The sequence below is a fragment of the Triticum aestivum genome, chromosome 2A (assembly GCF_018294505.1).
Source record: "Triticum aestivum cultivar Chinese Spring chromosome 2A, IWGSC CS RefSeq v2.1, whole genome shotgun sequence".
Classification (NCBI taxonomy): Eukaryota; Viridiplantae; Streptophyta; class Magnoliopsida; order Poales; family Poaceae; genus Triticum; species Triticum aestivum.
Window position 1 is genome coordinate 242,678,735 of NC_057797.1, and position 11,859 is coordinate 242,690,593.

Here is an 11,859-nt window from a genome sequence, read left to right on the forward strand (position 1 = left end):
TTTGTGTTAGGGTCTCTATCTCAATTCCACCATGGAATTCGAACTCGAGCTACATCCAAAGGGGAGTTTGAGGGAGGAAGGGAGCACGCGCTATCCTAGCCGGCCAACTCGAGAAGAGAGAGAGAGAGAGGGGGGGGAACGGTATTTAAGGGATTACAAGGCCCAAGGCCCATTCCGGGCATGCAAGCCGAGTGGGTAAACGAGGCTTGCGAGTGGGCCTGGTGTTTGAACTTGCTTCGACTTGCCGCTCCGTCGCTCCCTTATCGCTGACAATCTCCCCTGTTGAGATGTGGCTTGCCCCTAAGCCGGTGCCCTAGGAAACATTTGCTTCGGCGTCTCCGAGTCTTCCCAAGTAGCCATTTCAGCAGAACTATCAAACCATTGGACTAGCACTTGCAGGATTCGCTTAGCACCACGGGTCACCACACGCCACTGAAGAATGAGCTCGGGAACTTGCAAACGAACCTCGGGTGATGGAAGTGACGACAGAACTTGTTGCTCAGGTTTGAGTACCTTACGAAGCAAGGAAACGTGGAACATTGGATGGACCTTGCTAGATGTTGGTACCATTCTATAGGCCACTTCACCGACATGCTCCCGTATCTTGTAAGGGCTGAAGAATTTATAGGCCAATTTATGGTTTTCTCGTGGAGCAACTGAAGCTTGGATGTATGGTTGCAGTTTTAGGAAGACCGATTCGCCCACCTAAAAAACCCTTTATGTTATGTGTTTGTCCGTCTGCGCTTTCATTCGTTGTTGAGCACACAAAAGTTGTTGTTTAACTGTACTAAAGATAACTTGTCTCTGTTCAATCCACTGGGACGGATCATATTATGCCACTATACAGTCAAGGCCAGTGCCAAAATGACTGGGAAGATGTCCATATATAATCTCAAAGGGAGTTCTATCAGTAGTTGAATGCTAGTTGGTATTGTACCAATACTCACAAATGGAAAGCCACTTAGCCCATTTAGTGGGATGTGCACTGACGAAGCAACGCAGATAACATTCAATCTGTTGATTACGTTCAGTTTGTCCGTCAGATTGAGGATGCCTTGCAGAACTCATGTGCAGTTGGGTGCCCTGGGTATGTTGGAACAGTTCTTTCCAAAATGGACTAGTAAAGATGCAGTCACGATCAGAAACAATGGAGAGGGGTATAGCATGCAATTTGTAAACTGTGTTTAGAAAGGTCTCCGCAATTATCAAAGCCGTGAAGGGATGATGTAGTGGAATAAAGTGACCATACTTAGAAAGCTTGTCAATAACAACCAATACGCAGTTGTAGATGCCCGAAGTTGTGATAAAGGCAAAGGTGTCCCGTCTTTCGATGAGATGGTGATTATCATTTTCGGAGGAGTAGACTTTAACGATCCGACTACGAACGTGCGAGGACGTCGCCCCTTAGCAATCATAAACCAACTCCGAGGGGTTATTGACCATGCCGGAGCACGATCAACCTGACCACAAGGGCCTATCTCCTGCAAGCAACCAAAGAACAAACAAGAAACTAAGATTGCAATCTGTATATTGCGAATATAAGAGGAAATCTTTATTGATCAAGATGGGGTTATGTGACGTCTTCGTCTGGTCGTTGAACACAAACGAAGTACGCGAAGTTGCAGCTATGGCAAACTTTAATCTAAACAAAATCCAAAGTCTAAACGATGCCCTAAGGGTTGTATTAAAGGAAATATGCCCTAGAGGCAATAATAAAGTTATTATTTATTTCCTCACATCATGATAAATGTTTATTATTCATGCTAGAATTGTATTAACCGGAAACATAATACATGTGTGAATACATAGACAAATATAGTGTCACTAGTATGCCTCTACTTGACTAGCTCATTGATCAAAGATGGTTGAGTTTCCTAGCCATAGACATGAGTTTGAGGGAAATATGCCCTAGAGGCAATAATAAAGTTATTATTTATTATTTATTTCCTTATTTCATGATAAATGTTTATTATTCATGCTAGAAATTGTATTAACCGGAAACATAATACATGTGTGAATACATAGACAAACATAGTGTCACTAGTATGCCTCTACTTGACTAGCTCGTTAATCAAAGATGGTTAAGTTTCCTAACCATAGTCATGAGTTGTCATTTGATTAACGGGATCACATCATTAGGAGAATGATGTGATTGACTTGACCCATTCCGTTAGCTTAGCACTTGATCGTTTAGTATGTTGCTATTGCTTTCTTCATGACTTATACATGTTCCTATGACTATGAGATTATGCAACTCTCGTTTACCAGAGGAACACTTTGTGTGCTACCAAACTTCACAACGTAACTAGGTGATTATAAAGGTGCTCTACAGGTGTCTCCGGAGGTACTTGTTGAGTTGGCATATTTCGAGATTAGGATTTGTCACTCCGATCGTCGGAGAGGTATCTCCGGGCCCACTTAGTAATACACATCACTATAAGCCTTGCAAGCATTGTAACTAATGAGTTAGTTGCGGGATGATGTATTACGGAACGAGTAAAGAGACTTGCTGGTAACAAGATTGAACTAGGTATTGAGATACCGACGATCGAATCTCGGGCAAATAACATACCGATGACAAAGGGAACAACGTATGTTGTTATGCCTTTGACCGATAAAGATCTTCATATAATATGTAGGAGCCAATATGAGCATCCAGGTTCCGCTATTGGGTACTGACCGGACACGTGTCTTGGTCATGTCTACATAGTTCTCGAACCCGTAGGGTCCGCACGCTTAACGTTCGGTGACGATTTGTATTATGAGTTTATGTGTTTTGATGTACCGAAGGTAGTTCGGAGTCCCGGATTAGATCGGGGACATGACGAGGAGTCTCAAAATGGTCGAGACGTAAAGATCGATGTATTGGACGACTATATTCGGACATCGGAAAGGTTCCGAGTGATTCAGGTATTTTTTGGAGTACCAAAGAGTTACGGGAATTCGCCGGGGAGTATATGGGCCTTATTGGGCTTTAGGGGAAAGAGAGAGGAGAGGCTGCCCCCCCCCAATGCTTAGTCCGAATTGGACTAGGGGGAGGGGCAGCGCCCCCTCCTTCCTTCTCTTCTCTTTTCCCTTTCCTTCTCTCCTACTCCTACTACTTGGAAGGGCTCCTAGTTCTACTAGGAAAGGGGGAATCCTACTCCCGGTGGGAGTAGGACTCCCCTAGGGCGCGCCATAGAGAGGGCCGACCCTCCCCCTCCTCCACTCCTTTATATACGGGGAGGGGGGCACCCCTTGGAGACACAACAATTGATCATTGATCTTTTAGCCGTGTGCGGTGTCCCCCTCCACCATAATCCAGCTTGGTCATATCGTAGCGGTGCTTAGGCGAAGCCCTGCGTCGGTAGCATCATCATCACCATCATCACGCCGTCGTGCTAACGGAACTCTCCCTCGAAGCTCTGCTGGATCGGAGTTCGTGGGACGTCATCGAGCTGAACGTGTGCTGAACTCGGAGGTGACGTGCATTCAGTACTTGGATCGGTCGGATCGTGAAGACGTATGACTACATCAACCGCGTTGTGCTAACACTTCCGCTTTCGGTCTACGAGGGTACATGGACACACTCTCCCCTCTCGTTGCTATGCATCACCATGATCATGTGTGTGCATAGGATTTTTTTTGAAATTACTACGTTCCCCAACAGAGTTGTCATTTGATTAACGGGATCACATCATTAGGAGAATGATGTGATTGACATGACCCATTCCGTTAGCTTAGCACTTGATCATTTAGTTTACTGCTATTGCTTTCTTCATGACTTATACATGTTCCTATGACTACGAGATTATGCAACTCCCAATTACCTGTTCTACCAAACGTCACAATGTAATTGGGTGATTATAAAGGTGCTCTACATGTGTTTCTGATGGTGTTCGTTGAGTTGGCATAGATCGAGAATAGCATTTGTCACTCCGATTGTCGAAGAGGTATCTCTGGGCCCTCTCGGCAATGCACATCACTATAAGCCTTGCAAGCAATGTAACTAATGAGTTAGTTGCGGGATGATGCATTGTGGAACGAGTAAAGAGACTTGCCGGTAACGAGATTGAACTAGGTATTGAGATACCGACGATCGAATCTCGGGCAAGTAACATACTGATGACAAAGGGAACAACGTATGTTGTTATGCGGTTCAACTGATAAAGATCTTCGTAGAATATGTAGGAACCAATATGGGCATCCAGGTTCCGCTATTGGTTATTGACCAGAGAAGTGTCTCGGTCATGTCTACATAGTTCTCGAACCCGTAGGGTCCGCACGCTTAACGTCCGTTGACGATATAGTATTTATGAGTTATGTATGTTGGTAACCGAATGTTGTTCAGAGTTCCGGATAAGATCACAGACATGACGAGGAACTCCGGAATGGTCCGGAGATAAAGTTTGATATATGGGATAATAGTGTTTGGTCTCCGGAATTCATCGGAAGGGGTTCCAGATGTTCTCGAAATGTTTGGGTATGAGAACACTTTATTTGGGCCAAAGGGGAAAGCCCACAAGGTTTTTGGAAAGCGCAAAAGGAAGTTTTGCGGAGTCCAGGGGCCAGACACCAGGGTTCTTGGCATCTGGGTCCAGACGTCGGGAACCCTGGTGTCTGGCCCTGGAGTCTGAGAAGGACTCTTGCCTTTCGGGTGAAACTAACTTTGTGGATGCTTTTACTCCAAGTTTCGACCCCAAGGCTCAACATATAAATAGAGGGGTAGGGCTAGCACCCAAGACACATCAAGAAACACCAAGCCGTGTGTTGGCAACCTCGTCCCCTCTAGTTTATCCTCTTTAATAGTTTCCGTAGTGCTTAGGCGAAGCCCTACGGAGATTGTTCTTCACCAACACCATCACCACGCCGTCGTGCTGCCGGAACTCATCTACTACTTCGCCCCTCTTGCTGGATCAAGAAGGCGAGGACGTCATCGAGTTGAGCGTGTGCCGAACGTGGAGGTGCCGTATGTTCGGTACTTGATCGGGACGGATCGTGAAGGTGTACGACTACATCAACTGTGTTGATAAATGCTTCCGCTTTCAGTCTACGAGGGTACGTAGACATACTCTCCCCTCCCGTCGCTATGCATCACCATGATCTTGCGTGTGCGTAGGGAAATTTTGAAATTACTACGTTCCCCAACATGTATATATGGAGGAGCAGGGGGAATTTCGTGACCCCTTGGAGGAGGGGTCCGAAACCAATGCTTAACTCTATTTCCCCCCACATACGGACTCTAAAAATAGCCTATATTGAAGTATTTCGAAATTACATGGGCTTGGTCCAATAATAAGGTGACATGACACCTATGATAGCCTCTGAACGGAATTTATGAAGTAGCATCTTGTATATTTCGCCCAAGCCTTTGTGCACTCATTATGATGGCTTCAAAGTTGTGAAATCATCACTTGAAACTCCATTCTTGTTTCCCTCGCGCATGCCATCAATTCCATGCTTGATCATGCTCCAATGTTCATCCTTCTTGTCCAAGCTCGACCCTTCATTTGTAATCAAAACAAAAGTATCCAGTTTAGGCAACATCATATTCTCATGAACATTAGAATTGTTACCAAGAAACGAAAGTACCTGATAATTCAATTTTCATGCGCGAGCTCTAGTAATTGGTCTAGTATGTATAGCAGTAGGGGTTGTGGGTTTAACAATGGTATTTATGTCCATATCATCCTCCCCTTTTTGAAATGAAGTCGTCCTCGACGGAAGCTCACCTTCCTCACCCAAATAAGGCTTCAAATCTGCAATGTTAAAAATAGGACTAACCCCAAAATCTGCAGGCAGCTCAAGTTTATATGCATTATCATTTATTTTCACTAACACCTTCAAAAGGACCATCAGCTCGTGGCATTAGCTTTGATTTGCGCAAATTGGGAAACCTATCCTTATGCAAATGTAATCAAACAAGATCTCCAGGTGCAAAGACAACATGTTTTCTACCTTTATCTCTAGCAAGTTTATATTTAGCATTCATACGCTCAATGTCTTCCTTAGTTAACTCATGCATTTTCAGACCAATTCAGCACGTTGTTTAGCACCAAATTTAACCTTCTCCGAAGATGGAAGAGGTAACAAGTCAATAGGTGCACTAGGTAGGACACCATACACAATTTCAAAAGGGCACATCTTAGTAGTAGAGTGCAGCAAACGATTATAAGCAAATTCAATATAAGGCAAGCATTCTTCCGACATTTTCTTGTTATTCTTCAAAACAACCCTAAGAATAGTAGACAATGCTCTATTGACTACTTTAGTTTGTCCATCAGTTTGGGGGTGACAGGTAGTACTAAAAGTAGTTTAGTCCCCAACTTAGCCCATAAACATCTCCAAAAGTGGCTAAGAAACTTAGTATCACGATCTAAAACAATAGTATTTGGCACACCATGCAAGAAAATAATTTCACAAAAAAACAAATCAACAACATCATCGCTTTTATGACATGCTATGAAGTGTGCCATTTTCAAAAATCTATCCACGACAACAAATATGTTATCCCTCCCCTTATTTGTTCGAGGTAATCCTAAAACAAAATACATAGATATATCCTCCCATGGAATACTACGTACAGGCAAAGTCATATATAAACCATGAGGATTGAGTCGTGACTTAGCTTTCTGACATGTAGAGCGCCGATCAACAAAACACTCAACATCCCGTCTCTTTGGCCAAAAGAAATGTGTAGCAAGTACGTCCTCCATATTCTTCACGCCAAAGTGTCCCATTATTCCTCCTCCACGCGCCTCCTGCAACAACAAAAGATGAATGGAGATAGCTGGAATGTGTAGCTTGTTAGCACGAAACACAAATCCATCATTAATGATGAACGTGTTTCATGTTCTCCTTTCTTTACAATTCAGTGGCACATATTTAAATTCAGCATCATGCACATATTGTTCTTTGATGGTCTCCAAACCAAATATTTTAAAGTTAAGTTGTGAAAGCATAGTATGACGCCGAGACAATGCATCAGCAACAACATTTTATTTGCCCTTCTTGTGTTTAATGACATAAGGGAAAGTCTCAATGAATTCAACACATTTAACATGTCTACGGTTCAGTTTTGCTTGACTTTTAATGTGCTTCAAAGATTCATGATTAGAATGTATAACAGATTCTTTGGGCCATAAGTAATGTTGCCATGTTTCCAAAATGCGAACACGAGCATATAATTCCTTATCATAAGTAGAATAATTCAGACTAGGTCCACTCAATTTTTTCAGATAAGTATTGAAAGTGCATTATATCAACTAGAGGAGGGGGTGAATAGGCGATTTTTACAATTTCGTCACTAAGGAAATTCAAGGTGAGGAATTTCCTGAGCAACGAACTACTAGCAGCGGAATAAGTATTCAGATGCATGCATAACAGAATAGTAGCACAGTCATCATGTTGAAATGAAACATACACAGAGCACAAGTAGTGTGTAAACAGGATAGCAGGCTGAAGACAAAGTGACAGGAGAATTGGGATTGAGGAAACTGAGAAAGTCTTCAGTCAAAGTCTTCAAACAGTAACAATCAAGTTCATCAACACATAAATGAGGAAATGAAAGGGTTGAGGAAATAGAACTAGTAGCTTGGTGAAGACAATGATTTGGTAGACCAGTTCCAGCTGTTGTGACAGTCGTACGTCTAGTTGGAGCGGCTAGGTATTTAAACCTGAGGACACACAGTCCCCACCGTATTCTTCTTGAGCTAAGATCACACAGACCTCACCCAATCACTCGCGGTAAGTCTTCAGGTGACTTCCAAACCTTCGCAGACTCGGTCACTCGGCGATCCACAATTCCTCTTGGATGCTCTAAACCATGACGCCTAACCATCTGGAGGATGCACAGTCCTCAAAGGTAACAAGCATCGGCTCCACATAGGAACAATCTCTTCAGTGATGCTCAATCACTTTGGGTTTGTAGGTGTTTGGGTTTGGGTTTTCCTCACAGATGATTTTTGCTCAAAGTCCTCGGAGGATGGGATGCTCTCAATGACAAGTGTCAGTTTCTCTCGGAGCAGCCAACCAACTAGTGGTTGTAGGGGGGGCTATTTATAGCCTAGGGAGCAACCCGACATGATAAGACATAAATGTCCTTCAATGATATGACCGTTAGGTGGGTAGGATATTTTCGGACAGCTGGCGCATAGCACAGCAACGGTCAGAAATTTGAGCTCTCAAATTCCTTAGGGCTATCATGTTCCTCACTTCCGCACTGGCGAATTCCTAACTCCTCAGTCAGAACAAATTCCTCAGAGACCAGAAGAACTTCGTCTCTGTCACTGAAGAAATTGACTGAACAACATAAGATTTCCAATGGCTTCACTCGAAAGGATTGGGTAGGTGTAGGATTTTGAGATAAGCATCACTTGGAAAGTGTTTCCTTAGTTTTACCTCGACCCCTTTAACAGTACGGTGTTTCCTATGACTCAAGAAAGAGAAAATGAAACTACGAAAACAAAAGTCTTCACGCTTCATAATCCTCGCATCAATATCGAAGTCTTCAAGGTCACACCAATTTCCTCACTTTCAAAGTCTTCAAGAAAACCAAAGTCTTCAACTGAAGACATTCATTTTTAGGGGTCGACTTTCATTGTAAATATCAAACTTCTCATAGACTTATAGAACCTGTGTACACTCACAAACACATTAGTCCCTTAACCTATAAGTCTTCAATACACCAAAATCACTAAGGGGCACTAGATGCACTTACAAGTATGCAACATGTTTACCATCTTGTAATAACACAACTCCTAATCCAATTCCACTCGCATCACATTAAAGCTCAAAAGACTTATTAAAATCAGGAAGTTGGAGTGATGGAGCATGTGTCAACTTATCTTTCAATACCGTGAAGGCTTCTTCCTGTGCGGTACCCCAAACAAAAGGCATATTCTTCTTTGTAAGTTCATTGAGAGGTGCAACAATGGTGCTGAAATCTCTCACAAAACGCCTATAGAAACCAGCGGGTCCAAGAAAACTCCTCACTTGTGTGATCGTTTTGGGTTGCGGCCAACTCTCAATAGCTTCAATCTTGGCTTTATCAACTTCAATTCCCTGTGGAGTAACAACATAGCCAAGAAGATATACTTGGTCGGTGCAAAAGGTGCGCTTCCCAAGGTTACCAAACAAACGTGCATCACGTAGAGGTAAAGCAATAAAAACATCACGTAAATGTTCCAAATGTTCTTCCAAAGATCTGATATAAATCAGTATATCATCAAAATATACTACCACAAATCGTCCAATGAGAGCACATAAAAGTTTGTTCATTAATCTCATGAAAGTACTAGGTGCATTAGTTAACCCAAAAGGCATGACTAACCAGTCATATAATCCAAACTTGGTTTTAATGTTGTTTTCCATTCATCTCCCAATTTCATACAAATTTGATGATATCCACTAGGCAAATCAACTTTGAAGAATATTGTAGAGCCACTCAATTCATCAAGCATATCATCTAGCCTAGAAATAGGATGACGATCACTACTGTAGGATGCTGCTGCCGCGACACTATGATTAGAGACCCTTCAAGAAACTGTGTGCGATGCAATAATCACAAACGATGCTATATAAAAACTCTCAGAAATGTATAAAACGTTTGCGATGACGGATGCATCAAATACGGTTCAGGTTTTAGTTGTGTGTGCAATGAAGGGAATACAGTTTAGTTCAATTAACTGTTTGCGATGAGGAGGAACAAAAGAAACGGGGCAGCCAGATGAAGGCGTGTGCGATACACAAGATACGATTCACTCGGATGAACTATTTGTGATTAGGCAACATAAAAGAAACGGTCAGCCAGATCGAGGTGTGTGTGATTGAGGGCACACGCTTCAGAAGGATTAACTGTTTGCGATTAGGCAACAGAACAGAAACGGGTCAGCCAGATCAAAGTGTGTGTGATTGATGGCATACACTTCACATGGATGAACTGTTTGCGATTAGCCACAACAAACTGGAACAGTTAAATAGATCAACGTGTGTGCGCTAAACGGACACACACATTCTAATTAAAAGAACCATGCACGATGGTGCTGGCATTGCCTATTGCGGTGCACCCTATGGTGCAAACGCCACGTACGCGGCCGAGAAGGCGTACGTGTCCACGTTACGCCTTTCGGAAATAGTGCCGCACTTATAACCGACAGTAAATCTTAAGCATGCGTCCCGTCACAATTTTTTTAGAAGAACAGGGAGGCCACGTCCCGATACATTCCAAATTGCAAACATGTTCCCACCGACCAAAACCTAAACGGTTTCCCACTTAGGAGTGTATTACTACACGGTTATAAATACTACTACTCCAAGATGACTGCACATTCCTCCTCAACTCCTCATCCACAAAAAATCTAAAACAAACAAGTCATTCATCATCGTTCCCTTGCGTCCGCCATGGCCAGCGTGAGTTCTGGGTCGAGAGATTGCCACCAGGGAGAGGCGAGCCTGGAAGCGGGAGCACGAGAGATGTCCCGCCTCTCCGCGAAAGTAGCCAACATGTCCCGTCGCACGGCCGTAGCAGCAGAGAGGTCCCGCCGCGCCACGAAAGTATCACAGAGGACCCGCCGCACCGTCAAAGCAGCAGACTGGTCCGACCATGCTGCGGAAGCAGAAGAGATGTCCCGCCGCGCTGCGAATGCGGCAAAGATGTCCTCCCGCACCGCGGCGGCCTGGGAAAATGCCTCGCAGGCAGGCAAGGACTCTTACATGCACATGCGTGCCCTCGTCCTTAGGCAGATGGATCAAATATCCAGGTGGGCGAGGTTGCAGGATGACCTGCAAGCCTCGTTTGAACAGTCTATCGACGTCATCCGACAACTAAATGAGATCAATGCGAATCTCCAGGCCGAGCACGACCTACTGAGGGCAAAGATCGTTGGAAGTGTGGAGCAGCAGGAGCAGACCACTGCCTTGTTGAAGAGGACCAGCGTCATCGTCGGGAAACTTATGGACGAGAATGCCATGCTGCGCATCGAGCGCAAAAGGCTGGTGGAGGAATCTGTGGATGCTCTCAACCAGCATCTTGAGGACAAGAAAGAGCTTGTCGCCGCCCGCCACGGAGACTAGTTGTCTTCCTTCTTCTTTTGCCCTTGTGTATATCGGGCGTTGCCGCATTTGGCTTTTTTAATTATGTTTATAAATATGTAAGACAATTATTATCCAATGTCATCGTCCTTATATTCATCATGCTTGCTATAAGTCACAGTCGATGCTATATAGGTCCGTCGGATCTTACATCAAGATCCGTGCAAAACTTTCTTTTCAGATTTTCATTTTTCTCTCTTAAATCTCAGTCCAGTGAGACATATAACCACGCCGTAGATCAGGTGCTCGGGCGCCATTAATGGAGACGTTGGGAGGGAGGTGCCTGGCGGGTAGCGGTCAAAAGGGCTCTCCCCCCGATGAGCACACGCAGGGGTCTGATCGCACGCCTCCCATACTCAAATAGCTACCCCGCACGACACTTCCTAGCCAATAAAAAAGGGGACGCGTGGCCGCACGTAATTGGTAAGTCGAACGCCCACAGTTTCAATAATACTTGTGTTTCCGATTTGTAACATGACAACATTTGTTTCAAAATGACTTTGTTGATTGTTAATGTGTGCGCCTTCGCAAATCGGATAGAAAAATTACCACAGCATGTTGGTGCCATGTCATGAGACCATGCCAAGTTTCATGATTTTCTGGCGTGTTTTGGAATTATAGGAATTAAAACCAAGTTTCTCAATCTTTCCGGCCGAGCCATGACGCCCAGATGTTTGAATTTCACTCCCATCTCTTGCATGCAACCTAGAAATTCACCCAAGGACACACATGTGATTTTTCAAACAACTTTGGTGCATTGGAGCATGTGCTTGTAGTTCAAATTTGAAT